Source organism: Ambystoma mexicanum, unplaced genomic scaffold (genome assembly GCF_040938575.1).
Source record: "Ambystoma mexicanum isolate Mex_15411 unplaced genomic scaffold, UKY_AmexF1_1 Mex_scaf48, whole genome shotgun sequence".
NCBI lineage: Eukaryota > Metazoa > Chordata > Amphibia > Caudata > Ambystomatidae > Ambystoma > Ambystoma mexicanum.
This window is the reverse complement of record NW_027182464.1, coordinates 1440277-1454745: the sequence shown is the minus strand read 5'-3', so window position 1 is coordinate 1454745 and position 14469 is coordinate 1440277. Positions and strand designations below refer to the sequence as shown.

The window sequence follows — 14469 nt, the reverse complement described above, 5'->3', positions numbered from 1 at the left end:
ATGCCTCATATCCCGTTGCTCTTGATAAACTCACATCATCTCCCACCAATACAAGCTGTAAAAGATGTCAAGGGCATAGCCAAGGAAATTAGACGTGGGCCGAAGGTTGAGCAATCCTTAAATCAGCAGCAAAAATAACATTGAAATCAGCTTCAGAATCTCTTAAAGGATGGGCCAACACTGGTTGCTTGCAGGGCGCAATCGGGCTGACGCCTTAAGGCAAGCGCAAAGGGAGAGCCAACCAAACCATTGATTAGGACCTCTGGACTTTCTGCTCTTTAACATAAGGACATTTGATATGGCAAACGTTTGACCAAACACCATTTAGATGTCGGATGGTATGGAATTAAGCGGCAAACAGCAATACATCAGCATTCTTTGCTGCTTTATTGATCTGGTCCTAAAGGGTTTGGTTTAATGCCAATTATATTTAAAGATAAAAAGATTCATGCTCAACGGCTTGCAAATCGACACCCCTCTCCCCATCACGATGGCTGGGTGATGCAAGAGTGAGAGCATCACAGCAGACCCAGAGACATGAGAAACACTCTGTACCTCTGAGTGCATGTGGGCCCATGGCTGGATCAAGGACAAGGCAAGAATAGGAGATGGCTTAAGGTGTCAGCACCCAGGCTGCCCCATTGCGCACTGCCAGCAACAGATGTTGGACCATCCTTTAAGAGATTCTGAGGCTTATTTCAATGTTAACTTTGCTGCTGATTAAAGGATTGCTCAACCTTCGACCCGCGTCTAGTTTGCTTGGCTAAGCCCTGAAAATCTTTTACAGCTTGTATTGGTGGGAGATGATGTGAGTTTATCAAGAGCAACGGGATATGAGGCATGTGTGCCACAAAATGCAGGTCTATGATCTTTTATTTGAAAGCCACTTTGGAAAACCCTACTGAGAACAAAAGGATTACACAAAAGGAAAGGGGGTCAGGGGGGCAAGGGATAGCACATCTGAATGTGAGTCATTTAATTGTAAGTCCAAATCCTACGCGTTTCGACATTTTTCCAGGCTTTTTGTTTCAGTTCTTAACAGATCCACTCCTATGTACCTCTGTGCTTTCAACAGAGTTTTCATTGTAATGGAGGGACATACAGTATGCCTTAAACATGCCTGGGCAGGGAAGACTATGTAAAAGCAAGAGTAGCAGACAGCTTAATAAATCATCAGCAGGACCCTCTAGACCTTCCCCAAAAAACATAACATGATTTCTATGCATGTATGTGCGTTGAACAGCACAAGTAATTTGGTTAATGTCAGTGGATAAATGTCACTTTCCCACAGCGCAGACAAAATCACTTGTACAGGCCCCTTCTGCAAAAGCATTACCGCTGTAGAAAGCAGTGAAAAGGTGAGGCAGTGTGCAGTCCCCCCACCCCCGACCCTGATCGGCCACGATCGGCCAAGGACCTCTCTATAAGAGCTGAGGGTGGAATTTTTCTGGACCTCAGTAACTTAGGGAGACATGGCTAAAGGGATCCTCAATCAACGGCCCAGCTTTTGCTCTGTGGCCTGTCCGAATATGTCTGTTCTCCAAATTACCTGCCGCTGCCCAGGTGTCAGATGGTGAGATGGAATGACCTCCCAGGAAGCATACTGGCAGATGATTTGCATAGGCACACCCCCTCTCCCTCTCTCTTAGCCCTGCTTACTCCACAGTAGCAAGTATCTGGGGAAAATATAGTGGTCGAGGTGGGGTAGCAGTAACTAGCAACTCTGAGAAAGTAAATCTGGGACACTTGGCGACCTGTGGGGAACAACTGCAGAGCTCAGTGCCCAGAAGTTTGTGGCACAGGGAGGAGGTCTGTTGGATTTCAGTAACTTGGAGACATGCAACCTGGTCGGGAGTGCTTCAGGTCTCCTTCCTTGCATGTTCCAAGCAACTCAACAAAGCATCAACAGGCTGAGATACCAACCACAGAGCCCCTTTCCACTTGATTAAAAGGCTAAAATCTTTTCCATGCAAATACATAGCCCCCAAATACCATATTTTCTTTGTTTTCTCTCTCTCTCCTCCCTGTCTCCTTCCCTCGCTCCCTCCCACCCTCCCGCACTCTCTCTTCCCCCCAGCCCCTCTCCCTCTCCCTACCATTAATTTTAAGTTTTCATGCACTGCAGCACATTGTGGCAATGGTATTTCACAATGGGACTGTTTGAAAGTTACAGAAATCAAAAAAGAAATCAACCAACTAAAAGCAGCCAAACCCGGAGTACACTGCTCAGCCCCATTTAAAGATTAAGGCCCAGAAGCAAGTAAAGCTGTAGTTCAGAGCGATATTTGCAAATAGCACCTTAAAGCAGTTTACGCTGGAGTGCACAACAAGGGGGAAAGTGATAATACTGAGTTTGGTAGAATGGGATAAAAAAAAACAAAAGAAGCGTGCCACTTGTAAAAGTACAAGTCAAGAAATTGAAGGGGACGGGGCTGTTCATTCAGTCAAGAGGACTCACAAGTAAAAGGCTCCTGAGGCATTAGTGTTGAATTTGGCGCAAAATGCATTGTGTTGTCGTGTAATATGAATGAACATACAATTTCAATCTTCAATAAAGAAAGATCTATTAAAAAATCAACACTTGCAAATTAAGAAAGTTTCTGTCCAGTCATGTTCCAAAAATAGTGAATGCTTTACGAATGTGCGTGTCATCCTTTAGAGCAGGGGCCGATTTAAATTTCCCATTATCATTCCAATATTAGTACATGTGTTGCAGAAGCAAGCGCAAAGGGAGAGTCAATCAAACCATTGATTAGGACCTCTGGTCAAAGGTTTGCCATACCAAATGTCCTTATTTCAGAGGGCAGAAAGTCCAAACACCATTTAGATATCGGGTGGTATGAAATGAAGAGGCAAACAACAACGAATAAGCATTCTTTGCTGCTGTATTGATCTGGCCCTAAAGGGTTTTAGTTTAATGCCAATTATATTTAAAGATATAAAGATTAATGGTCCAGGGTGCTTGCAAAATGAAAACCCCCTCCCCATCACAATGGCTGGGTCATACAAGCCTGAGAGCATCACAATAGACCCAATAGACATGAGAAAAACTCGGTACCTCTGAGTGTATGTGGGCCCATGGCTGTATCAAGGACAAGGCAAAAACAGGAGGTGGCTTAAGGAGTCAGCACCAGAGGCTGTCCGATTGAGCCCTGTAAGCAACAGATGTTGGACCATCCTATAAAGGATTCTGAGGCTGATTTCAATTTTAACTTTGCTGCTGATTTAAGGATTGCTCAACCTTCGACCCACGTCTAGTTTGCTTGGATAAGCCCTGGAAATCTTTTACAGCTTGTACTGGTGGGAGATGATGTGACTTTATCAACTGCAACGGGATATGAGGCATGTGTGCCACAAAAAGCAGGTCTAGGATTTTTTTATAAGAAAGCCGCTTTAAGAAGGGAACTTTGGGCAACCCCACTGAGAGCAAAAGTATTACACAAAAGGTAAGGGGGTCAGTGGGTCAACTGATACAATAAACTAACTCACAGTCAAATGTGCTAAGTCCAAATACTACCTGTTTCTACATTTTCCAGGCTTTTTGTTTCAGTTCTTAACAGATCCACTCCTATGTACCTCTGTGCTTTCAACAGAGTTTTCATTGTAATGGAGGGACATACAGTATGCCTTAAACATGCCTGGGCAGGGAAGACTATGTAAAAGCAAGAGTAGCAGACAGCTTAATAAATCATCAGCAGGACCCTCTAGACCTTCCCCAAAAAACATAACATGATTTCTATGCATGTATGTGCGTTGAACAGCACAAGTAATTTGGTTAATGTCAGTGGATAAATGTCACTTTCCCACAGCGCAGACAAAATCACTTGTACAGGCCCCTTCTGCAAAAGCATTACCGCTGTAGAAAGCAGTGAAAAGGTGAGGCAGTGTGCAGTCCCCCCACCCCCGACCCTGATCGGCCACGATCGGCCAAGGACCTCTCTATAAGAGCTGAGGGTGGAATTTTTCTGGACCTCAGTAACTTAGGGAGACATGGCTAAAGGGATCCTCAATCAACGGCCCAGCTTTTGCTCTGTGGCCTGTCCGAATATGTCTGTTCTCCAAATTACCTGCCGCTGCCCAGGTGTCAGATGGTGAGATGGAATGACCTCCCAGGAAGCATACTGGCAGATGATTTGCATAGGCACACCCCCTCTCCCTCTCTCTTAGCCCTGCTTACTCCACAGTAGCAAGTATCTGGGGAAAATATAGTGGTCGAGGTGGGGTAGCAGTAACTAGCAACTCTGAGAAAGTAAATCTGGGACACTTGGCGACCTGTGGGGAACAACTGCAGAGCTCAGTGCCCAGAAGTTTGTGGCACAGGGAGGAGGTCTGTTGGATTTCAGTAACTTGGAGACATGCAACCTGGTCGGGAGTGCTTCAGGTCTCCTTCCTTGCATGTTCCAAGCAACTCAACAAAGCATCAACAGGCTGAGATACCAACCACAGAGCCCCTTTCCACTTGATTAAAAGGCTAAAATCTTTTCCATGCAAATACATAGCCCCCAAATACCATATTTTCTTTGTTTTCTCTCTCTCTCCTCCCTGTCTCCTTCCCTCGCTCCCTCCCACCCTCCCGCACTCTCTCTTCCCCCCAGCCCCTCTCCCTCTCCCTACCATTAATTTTAAGTTTTCATGCACTGCAGCACATTGTGGCAATGGTATTTCACAATGGGACTGTTTGAAAGTTACAGAAATCAAAAAAGAAATCAACCAACTAAAAGCAGCCAAACCCGGAGTACACTGCTCAGCCCCATTTAAAGATTAAGGCCCAGAAGCAAGTAAAGCTGTAGTTCAGAGCGATATTTGCAAATAGCACCTTAAAGCAGTTTACGCTGGAGTGCACAACAAGGGGGAAAGTGATAATACTGAGTTTGGTAGAATGGGATAAAAAAAAACAAAAGAAGCGTGCCACTTGTAAAAGTACAAGTCAAGAAATTGAAGGGGACGGGGCTGTTCATTCAGTCAAGAGGACTCACAAGTAAAAGGCTCCTGAGGCATTAGTGTTGAATTTGGCGCAAAATGCATTGTGTTGTCGTGTAATATGAATGAACATACAATTTCAATCTTCAATAAAGAAAGATCTATTAAAAAATCAACACTTGCAAATTAAGAAAGTTTCTGTCCAGTCATGTTCCAAAAATAGTGAATGCTTTACGAATGTGCGTGTCATCCTTTAGAGCAGGGGCCGATTTAAATTTCCCATTATCATTCCAATATTAGTACATGTGTTGCAGAAGCAAGCGCAAAGGGAGAGTCAATCAAACCATTGATTAGGACCTCTGGTCAAAGGTTTGCCATACCAAATGTCCTTATTTCAGAGGGCAGAAAGTCCAAACACCATTTAGATATCGGGTGGTATGAAATGAAGAGGCAAACAACAACGAATAAGCATTCTTTGCTGCTGTATTGATCTGGCCCTAAAGGGTTTTAGTTTAATGCCAATTATATTTAAAGATATAAAGATTAATGGTCCAGGGTGCTTGCAAAATGAAAACCCCCTCCCCATCACAATGGCTGGGTCATACAAGCCTGAGAGCATCACAGCAGACCCAGAGACATGAGAAACACTCTGTACCTCTGAGTGCATGTGGGCCCATGGCTGGATCAAGGACAAGGCAAGAATAGGAGATGGCTTAAGGTGTCAGCACCCAGGCTGCCCCATTGCGCACTGCCAGCAACAGATGTTGGACCATCCTTTAAGAGATTCTGAGGCTTATTTCAATGTTAACTTTGCTGCTGATTAAAGGATTGCTCAACCTTCGACCCACGTCTAGTTTGCTTGGATAAGCCCTGGAAATCTTTTACAGCTTGTACTGGTGGGAGATGATGTGACTTTATCAACTGCAACGGGATATGAGGCATGTGTGCCACAAAAAGCAGGTCTAGGATTTTTTTATAAGAAAGCCGCTTTAAGAAGGGAACTTTGGGCAACCCCACTGAGAGCAAAAGTATTACACAAAAGGTAAGGGGGTCAGTGGGTCAACTGATACAATAAACTAACTCACAGTCAAATGTGCTAAGTCCAAATACTACCTGTTTCTACATTTTCCAGGCTTTTTGTTTCAGTTCTTAACAGATCCACTCCTATGTACCTCTGTGCTTTCAACAGAGTTTTCATTGTAATGGAGGGACATACAGTATGCCTTAAACATGCCTGGGCAGGGAAGACTATGTAAAAGCAAGAGTAGCAGACAGCTTAATAAATCATCAGCAGGACCCTCTAGACCTTCCCCAAAAAACATAACATGATTTCTATGCATGTATGTGCGTTGAACAGCACAAGTAATTTGGTTAATGTCAGTGGATAAATGTCACTTTCCCACAGCGCAGACAAAATCACTTGTACAGGCCCCTTCTGCAAAAGCATTACCGCTGTAGAAAGCAGTGAAAAGGTGAGGCAGTGTGCAGTCCCCCCACCCCCGACCCTGATCGGCCACGATCGGCCAAGGACCTCTCTATAAGAGCTGAGGGTGGAATTTTTCTGGACCTCAGTAACTTAGGGAGACATGGCTAAAGGGATCCTCAATCAACGGCCCAGCTTTTGCTCTGTGGCCTGTCCGAATATGTCTGTTCTCCAAATTACCTGCCGCTGCCCAGGTGTCAGATGGTGAGATGGAATGACCTCCCAGGAAGCATACTGGCAGATGATTTGCATAGGCACACCCCCTCTCCCTCTCTCTTAGCCCTGCTTACTCCACAGTAGCAAGTATCTGGGGAAAATATAGTGGTCGAGGTGGGGTAGCAGTAACTAGCAACTCTGAGAAAGTAAATCTGGGACACTTGGCGACCTGTGGGGAACAACTGCAGAGCTCAGTGCCCAGAAGTTTGTGGCACAGGGAGGAGGTCTGTTGGATTTCAGTAACTTGGAGACATGCAACCTGGTCGGGAGTGCTTCAGGTCTCCTTCCTTGCATGTTCCAAGCAACTCAACAAAGCATCAACAGGCTGAGATACCAACCACAGAGCCCCTTTCCACTTGATTAAAAGGCTAAAATCTTTTCCATGCAAATACATAGCCCCCAAATACCATATTTTCTTTGTTTTCTCTCTCTCTCCTCCCTGTCTCCTTCCCTCGCTCCCTCCCACCCTCCCGCACTCTCTCTTCCCCCCAGCCCCTCTCCCTCTCCCTACCATTAATTTTAAGTTTTCATGCACTGCAGCACATTGTGGCAATGGTATTTCACAATGGGACTGTTTGAAAGTTACAGAAATCAAAAAAGAAATCAACCAACTAAAAGCAGCCAAACCCGGAGTACACTGCTCAGCCCCATTTAAAGATTAAGGCCCAGAAGCAAGTAAAGCTGTAGTTCAGAGCGATATTTGCAAATAGCACCTTAAAGCAGTTTACGCTGGAGTGCACAACAAGGGGGAAAGTGATAATACTGAGTTTGGTAGAATGGGATAAAAAAAAACAAAAGAAGCGTGCCACTTGTAAAAGTACAAGTCAAGAAATTGAAGGGGACGGGGCTGTTCATTCAGTCAAGAGGACTCACAAGTAAAAGGCTCCTGAGGCATTAGTGTTGAATTTGGCGCAAAATGCATTGTGTTGTCGTGTAATATGAATGAACATACAATTTCAATCTTCAATAAAGAAAGATCTATTAAAAAATCAACACTTGCAAATTAAGAAAGTTTCTGTCCAGTCATGTTCCAAAAATAGTGAATGCTTTACGAATGTGCGTGTCATCCTTTAGAGCAGGGGCCGATTTAAATTTCCCATTATCATTCCAATATTAGTACATGTGTTGCAGAAGCAAGCGCAAAGGGAGAGTCAATCAAACCATTGATTAGGACCTCTGGTCAAAGGTTTGCCATACCAAATGTCCTTATTTCAGAGGGCAGAAAGTCCAAACACCATTTAGATATCGGGTGGTATGAAATGAAGAGGCAAACAACAACGAATAAGCATTCTTTGCTGCTGTATTGATCTGGCCCTAAAGGGTTTTAGTTTAATGCCAATTATATTTAAAGATATAAAGATTAATGGTCCAGGGTGCTTGCAAAATGAAAACCCCCTCCCCATCACAATGGCTGGGTCATACAAGCCTGAGAGCATCACAATAGACCCAATAGACATGAGAAAAACTCGGTACCTCTGAGTGTATGTGGGCCCATGGCTGTATCAAGGACAAGGCAAAAACAGGAGGTGGCTTAAGGAGTCAGCACCAGAGGCTGTCCGATTGAGCCCTGTAAGCAACAGATGTTGGACCATCCTATAAAGGATTCTGAGGCTGATTTCAATTTTAACTTTGCTGCTGATTTAAGGATTGCTCAACCTTCGACCCACGTCTAGTTTGCTTGGATAAGCCCTGGAAATCTTTTACAGCTTGTACTGGTGGGAGATGATGTGACTTTATCAACTGCAACGGGATATGAGGCATGTGTGCCACAAAAAGCAGGTCTAGGATTTTTTTATAAGAAAGCCGCTTTAAGAAGGGAACTTTGGGCAACCCCACTGAGAGCAAAAGTATTACACAAAAGGTAAGGGGGTCAGTGGGTCAACTGATACAATAAACTAACTCACAGTCAAATGTGCTAAGTCCAAATACTACCTGTTTCTACATTTTCCAGGCTTTTTGTCTCATTTCTTAACAGATCCATTCCTATGTACCTCTGTGCTTTCAACAGAGTTTTCATTGTAAGGGAGGGACATACAGTATACCTTAAACATTCCTGGGCAGGGAAGACTCTATGTAAAAGCAAGAGTAGCAGACAGCTTAAAAGAATCATCAGCAGGACCCTCTAGATCTTCCCCAAAAAACATAACATTATTTCTCTGCATGCATGTGCGTTGAACAGCGCAAGTAGTTTGGTTAATGTCAGTGGATAAATGTCACTTTCCCACAGCGCAGAACAAAATCACTTGTACAGGCCCCTTCTGCAAAAGCATTACCACTGTAGAAAGCAGTGAAGGTGAGGCAGTGTGCAGTCACCTCCGACACTTCCCTCCTCTGATCGGCCACGATCGGCCAAGGACCTCTCTATGAGAGCTGAGGGTGGAATTTTCTGGACCTCTGTAACTTGGGGAGACATGGCAAAAGGGATCCTCAATCAACAGCTCAGCCTTTGCTTTGTGGCCTGTCCGTATATATCTGTTCTCCAAATTACCTGCCGCTGCCCAGGTGTCAGCTGGTGAGATGGAATGACCTCCCAGGTAGGATCCTGGCAGTTGATTTGCATAGGCAAACCCCCTCGCTCTCTTTCTTACCCCTGCTTACTCCACAGTAGCAAGTATCTGGGCAAAATATAGTGGTCGAGGTAGGGTAGCAGTAACTAGCAACTCTGAGAAAGTAAATCTGGGGAGCTTGGCGACTTGTGGGGAACAACTGCAGAGCTCATCTCCCAGAACTTTGTGGCACGGGGAGAAGGTCTGTGGGATTTCAGTAACTTGGAGACATGCAACCTGGTCGGGAGTGCTTCAGGTCTCCTTCCTTGCATGTTCCAAGCAACTCAACAAAGCATCAACAGGCTGCCATGCCAGCCACAGAGCCCCTTTCCACATGATTAAAAGCCTAAAATCTTTTCCATGCAAACACATAGCCACCGAAAACCATATTTTCTTTGTTTTCTCTCTCTCTGTCTCTCTCTCCTCCCTCCCTCCCTCCCTCCTTCCCATCCCCCATAACCCCCCCCCCTCCCTCTTCCTCTCCCTACCATTCATTTTAAGTTTTCCTGCACTGCAGCACATTGTGACAATGGTATTTCACAATCGGACTGTTTGAAAGTTACAGAAATAAAAAAAGAATTAACCAACTAAAAGCAGCCAAATCCGGAGTACACTGCTAAACCACAATTAAAGATTAAGGCCTAGAAGCAAGTAAAGCTGTAGTTCAGAGCGATGTTTGCAAATAGCTCCTTAAAGCAGTTGACGCTGGAGTGCACAACAAGAGGAAAAGTGATAATACTCAGTTTGGTAGAATGGGATAAAAAACAAAAGCAGCGTGCCACTTCTAAAAGTACAAGTCAAGAAATTGAAGGAGATGGGGCTGTTCATTCAGTCAATAGGACTCACAAGTAAAAGTCTCCCGAGGCATTAGTGTTGAATTTGGCCCAAAATGTATTGTGTTGTCGTGTATTATGTATGAAAATACAATTTCAATCTTCATTAAAAAAAGATGTATTAAAAAATAAATACTTGCAGATTAAGAAAGTTTCTGTCCTGTCGTGTGCCAAAAATAGTGAATGCCTTACGAATGTGCGTGTCATCCTTTGAAGCAGGGGCCAATTCTATTTTCCCATTTTCATTCCAATATTAGTACATGTTTTGCTGAGGTACATAGGAATGGATCTGTTAAGAAATGAAACAAAAAGCCTGGAAAAATGTTGAAACAGGTAGGATTTGGACTTACAATAAACGGACTCACAGTCAGATGTGCTATCCCTTGACCCACTGACCCGCTTACCTTTTGTGTAATCCTTTTGCTCTCAGCAGTGTTGTCCAAAGTTCCCTACTTAAAGAGACTTTCTTATAAAAAAAGATCCTAGACATGTTTTTTATGGCCCACATGCCTCATATCCCGTTGCTCTTGATAAACTCACATCATCTCCCACCAATACAAGCTGTAAAAGATGTCAAGGGCATAGCCAAGGAAATTAGACGTGGGCCGAAGGTTGAGCAATCCTTAAATCAGCAGCAAAAATAACATTGAAATCAGCTTCAGAATCTCTTAAAGGATGGGCCAACACTGGTTGCTTGCAGGGCGCAATCGGGCTGACGCCTTAAGGCAAGCGCAAAGGGAGAGCCAACCAAACCATTGATTAGGACCTCTGGACTTTCTGCTCTTTAACATAAGGACATTTGATATGGCAAACGTTTGACCAAACACCATTTAGATGTCGGATGGTATGGAATTAAGCGGCAAACAGCAATACATCAGCATTCTTTGCTGCTTTATTGATCTGGTCCTAAAGGGTTTGGTTTAATGCCAATTATATTTAAAGATAAAAAGATTCATGCTCAACGGTGCTTGCAAATCGACACCCCTCTCCCCATCACGATGGCTGGGTGATGCAAGAGTGAGAGCATCACAGCAGACCCAGAGACATGAGAAACACTCTGTACCTCTGAGTGCATGTGGGCCCATGGCTGGATCAAGGACAAGGCAAGAATAGGAGATGGCTTAAGGTGTCAGCACCCAGGCTGCCCCATTGCGCACTGCCAGCAACAGATGTTGGACCATCCTTTAAGAGATTCTGAGGCTTATTTCAATGTTAACTTTGCTGCTGATTAAAGGATTGCTCAACCTTCGACCCGCGTCTAGTTTGCTTGGCTAAGCCCTGAAAATCTTTTACAGCTTGTATTGGTGGGAGATGATGTGAGTTTATCAAGAGCAACGGGATATGAGGCATGTGTGCCACAAAATGCAGGTCTATGATCTTTTATTTGAAAGCCACTTTGGAAAACCCTACTGAGAACAAAAGGATTACACAAAAGGAAAGGGGGTCAGGGGGGCAAGGGATAGCACATCTGAATGTGAGTCATTTAATTGTAAGTCCAAATCCTACGCGTTTCGACATTTTTCCAGGCTTTTTGTTTCAGTTCTTAACAGATCCACTCCTATGTACCTCTGTGCTTTCAACAGAGTTTTCATTGTAATGGAGGGACATACAGTATGCCTTAAACATGCCTGGGCAGGGAAGACTATGTAAAAGCAAGAGTAGCAGACAGCTTAATAAATCATCAGCAGGACCCTCTAGACCTTCCCCAAAAAACATAACATGATTTCTATGCATGTATGTGCGTTGAACAGCACAAGTAATTTGGTTAATGTCAGTGGATAAATGTCACTTTCCCACAGCGCAGACAAAATCACTTGTACAGGCCCCTTCTGCAAAAGCATTACCGCTGTAGAAAGCAGTGAAAAGGTGAGGCAGTGTGCAGTCCCCCCACCCCCGACCCTGATCGGCCACGATCGGCCAAGGACCTCTCTATAAGAGCTGAGGGTGGAATTTTTCTGGACCTCAGTAACTTAGGGAGACATGGCTAAAGGGATCCTCAATCAACGGCCCAGCTTTTGCTCTGTGGCCTGTCCGAATATGTCTGTTCTCCAAATTACCTGCCGCTGCCCAGGTGTCAGATGGTGAGATGGAATGACCTCCCAGGAAGCATACTGGCAGATGATTTGCATAGGCACACCCCCTCTCCCTCTCTCTTAGCCCTGCTTACTCCACAGTAGCAAGTATCTGGGGAAAATATAGTGGTCGAGGTGGGGTAGCAGTAACTAGCAACTCTGAGAAAGTAAATCTGGGACACTTGGCGACCTGTGGGGAACAACTGCAGAGCTCAGTGCCCAGAAGTTTGTGGCACAGGGAGGAGGTCTGTTGGATTTCAGTAACTTGGAGACATGCAACCTGGTCGGGAGTGCTTCAGGTCTCCTTCCTTGCATGTTCCAAGCAACTCAACAAAGCATCAACAGGCTGAGATACCAACCACAGAGCCCCTTTCCACTTGATTAAAAGGCTAAAATCTTTTCCATGCAAATACATAGCCCCCAAATACCATATTTTCTTTGTTTTCTCTCTCTCTCCTCCCTGTCTCCTTCCCTCGCTCCCTCCCACCCTCCCGCACTCTCTCTTCCCCCCAGCCCCTCTCCCTCTCCCTACCATTAATTTTAAGTTTTCATGCACTGCAGCACATTGTGGCAATGGTATTTCACAATGGGACTGTTTGAAAGTTACAGAAATCAAAAAAGAAATCAACCAACTAAAAGCAGCCAAACCCGGAGTACACTGCTCAGCCCCATTTAAAGATTAAGGCCCAGAAGCAAGTAAAGCTGTAGTTCAGAGCGATATTTGCAAATAGCACCTTAAAGCAGTTTACGCTGGAGTGCACAACAAGGGGGAAAGTGATAATACTGAGTTTGGTAGAATGGGATAAAAAAAAACAAAAGAAGCGTGCCACTTGTAAAAGTACAAGTCAAGAAATTGAAGGGGACGGGGCTGTTCATTCAGTCAAGAGGACTCACAAGTAAAAGGCTCCTGAGGCATTAGTGTTGAATTTGGCGCAAAATGCATTGTGTTGTCGTGTAATATGAATGAACATACAATTTCAATCTTCAATAAAGAAAGATCTATTAAAAAATCAACACTTGCAAATTAAGAAAGTTTCTGTCCAGTCATGTTCCAAAAATAGTGAATGCTTTACGAATGTGCGTGTCATCCTTTAGAGCAGGGGCCGATTTAAATTTCCCATTATCATTCCAATATTAGTACATGTGTTGCAGAAGCAAGCGCAAAGGGAGAGTCAATCAAACCATTGATTAGGACCTCTGGTCAAAGGTTTGCCATACCAAATGTCCTTATTTCAGAGGGCAGAAAGTCCAAACACCATTTAGATATCGGGTGGTATGAAATGAAGAGGCAAACAACAACGAATAAGCATTCTTTGCTGCTGTATTGATCTGGCCCTAAAGGGTTTTAGTTTAATGCCAATTATATTTAAAGATATAAAGATTAATGGTCCAGGGTGCTTGCAAAATGAAAACCCCCTCCCCATCACAATGGCTGGGTCATACAAGCCTGAGAGCATCACAATAGACCCAATAGACATGAGAAAAACTCGGTACCTCTGAGTGTATGTGGGCCCATGGCTGTATCAAGGACAAGGCAAAAACAGGAGGTGGCTTAAGGAGTCAGCACCAGAGGCTGTCCGATTGAGCCCTGTAAGCAACAGATGTTGGACCATCCTATAAAGGATTCTGAGGCTGATTTCAATTTTAACTTTGCTGCTGATTTAAGGATTGCTCAACCTTCGACCCACGTCTAGTTTGCTTGGATAAGCCCTGGAAATCTTTTACAGCTTGTACTGGTGGGAGATGATGTGACTTTATCAACTGCAACGGGATATGAGGCATGTGTGCCACAAAAAGCAGGTCTAGGATTTTTTTATAAGAAAGCCGCTTTAAGAAGGGAACTTTGGGCAACCCCACTGAGAGCAAAAGTATTACACAAAAGGTAAGGGGGTCAGTGGGTCAACTGATACAATAAACTAACTCACAGTCAAATGTGCTAAGTCCAAATACTACCTGTTTCTACATTTTCCAGGCTTTTTGTCTCATTTCTTAACAGATCCATTCCTATGTACCTCTGTGCTTTCAACAGAGTTTTCATTGTAAGGGAGGGACATACAGTATACCTTAAACATTCCTGGGCAGGGAAGACTCTATGTAAAAGCAAGAGTAGCAGACAGCTTAAAAGAATCATCAGCAGGACCCTCTAGATCTTCCCCAAAAAACATAACATTATTTCTCTGCATGCATGTGCGTTGAACAGCGCAAGTAGTTTGGTTAATGTCAGTGGATAAATGTCACTTTCCCACAGCGCAGAACAAAATCACTTGTACAGGCCCCTTCTGCAAAAGCATTACCACTGTAGAAAGCAGTGAAGGTGAGGCAGTGTGCAGTCACCTCCGACACTTCCCTCCTCTGATCGGCCACGATCGGCCAAGGACCTCTCTATGAGAGCTGAGGGT

At 44.3% G+C, this 14469-nt stretch overlaps 4 non-coding genes across 4 annotated transcripts; all 4 read right to left on the bottom strand.

Annotated features, from left to right (window-relative positions):
- Positions 1-2617: 2617 nt before the first annotated feature.
- LOC138560833 (U6 spliceosomal RNA) lies at positions 2618-2724 on the bottom strand. Its single transcript, XR_011299298.1, has one exon. It is a non-coding gene; the product is annotated as a U6 spliceosomal RNA (small nuclear RNA).
- Positions 2725-5135: 2411 nt separating this feature from the next.
- On the bottom strand, positions 5136-5242 carry LOC138560831 (U6 spliceosomal RNA). Its single transcript, XR_011299296.1, has one exon. It is a non-coding gene; the product is annotated as a U6 spliceosomal RNA (small nuclear RNA).
- A 2409-nt stretch (positions 5243-7651) lies between these two features.
- Positions 7652-7758, bottom strand: LOC138560830 (U6 spliceosomal RNA). The gene has a single exon (XR_011299295.1). It is a non-coding gene; the product is annotated as a U6 spliceosomal RNA (small nuclear RNA).
- Positions 7759-13123: 5365 nt separating this feature from the next.
- LOC138560829 (U6 spliceosomal RNA) lies at positions 13124-13230 on the bottom strand. The gene has a single exon (XR_011299294.1). It is a non-coding gene; the product is annotated as a U6 spliceosomal RNA (small nuclear RNA).
- Between the last annotated feature and the right edge of the window lie 1239 nt (positions 13231-14469).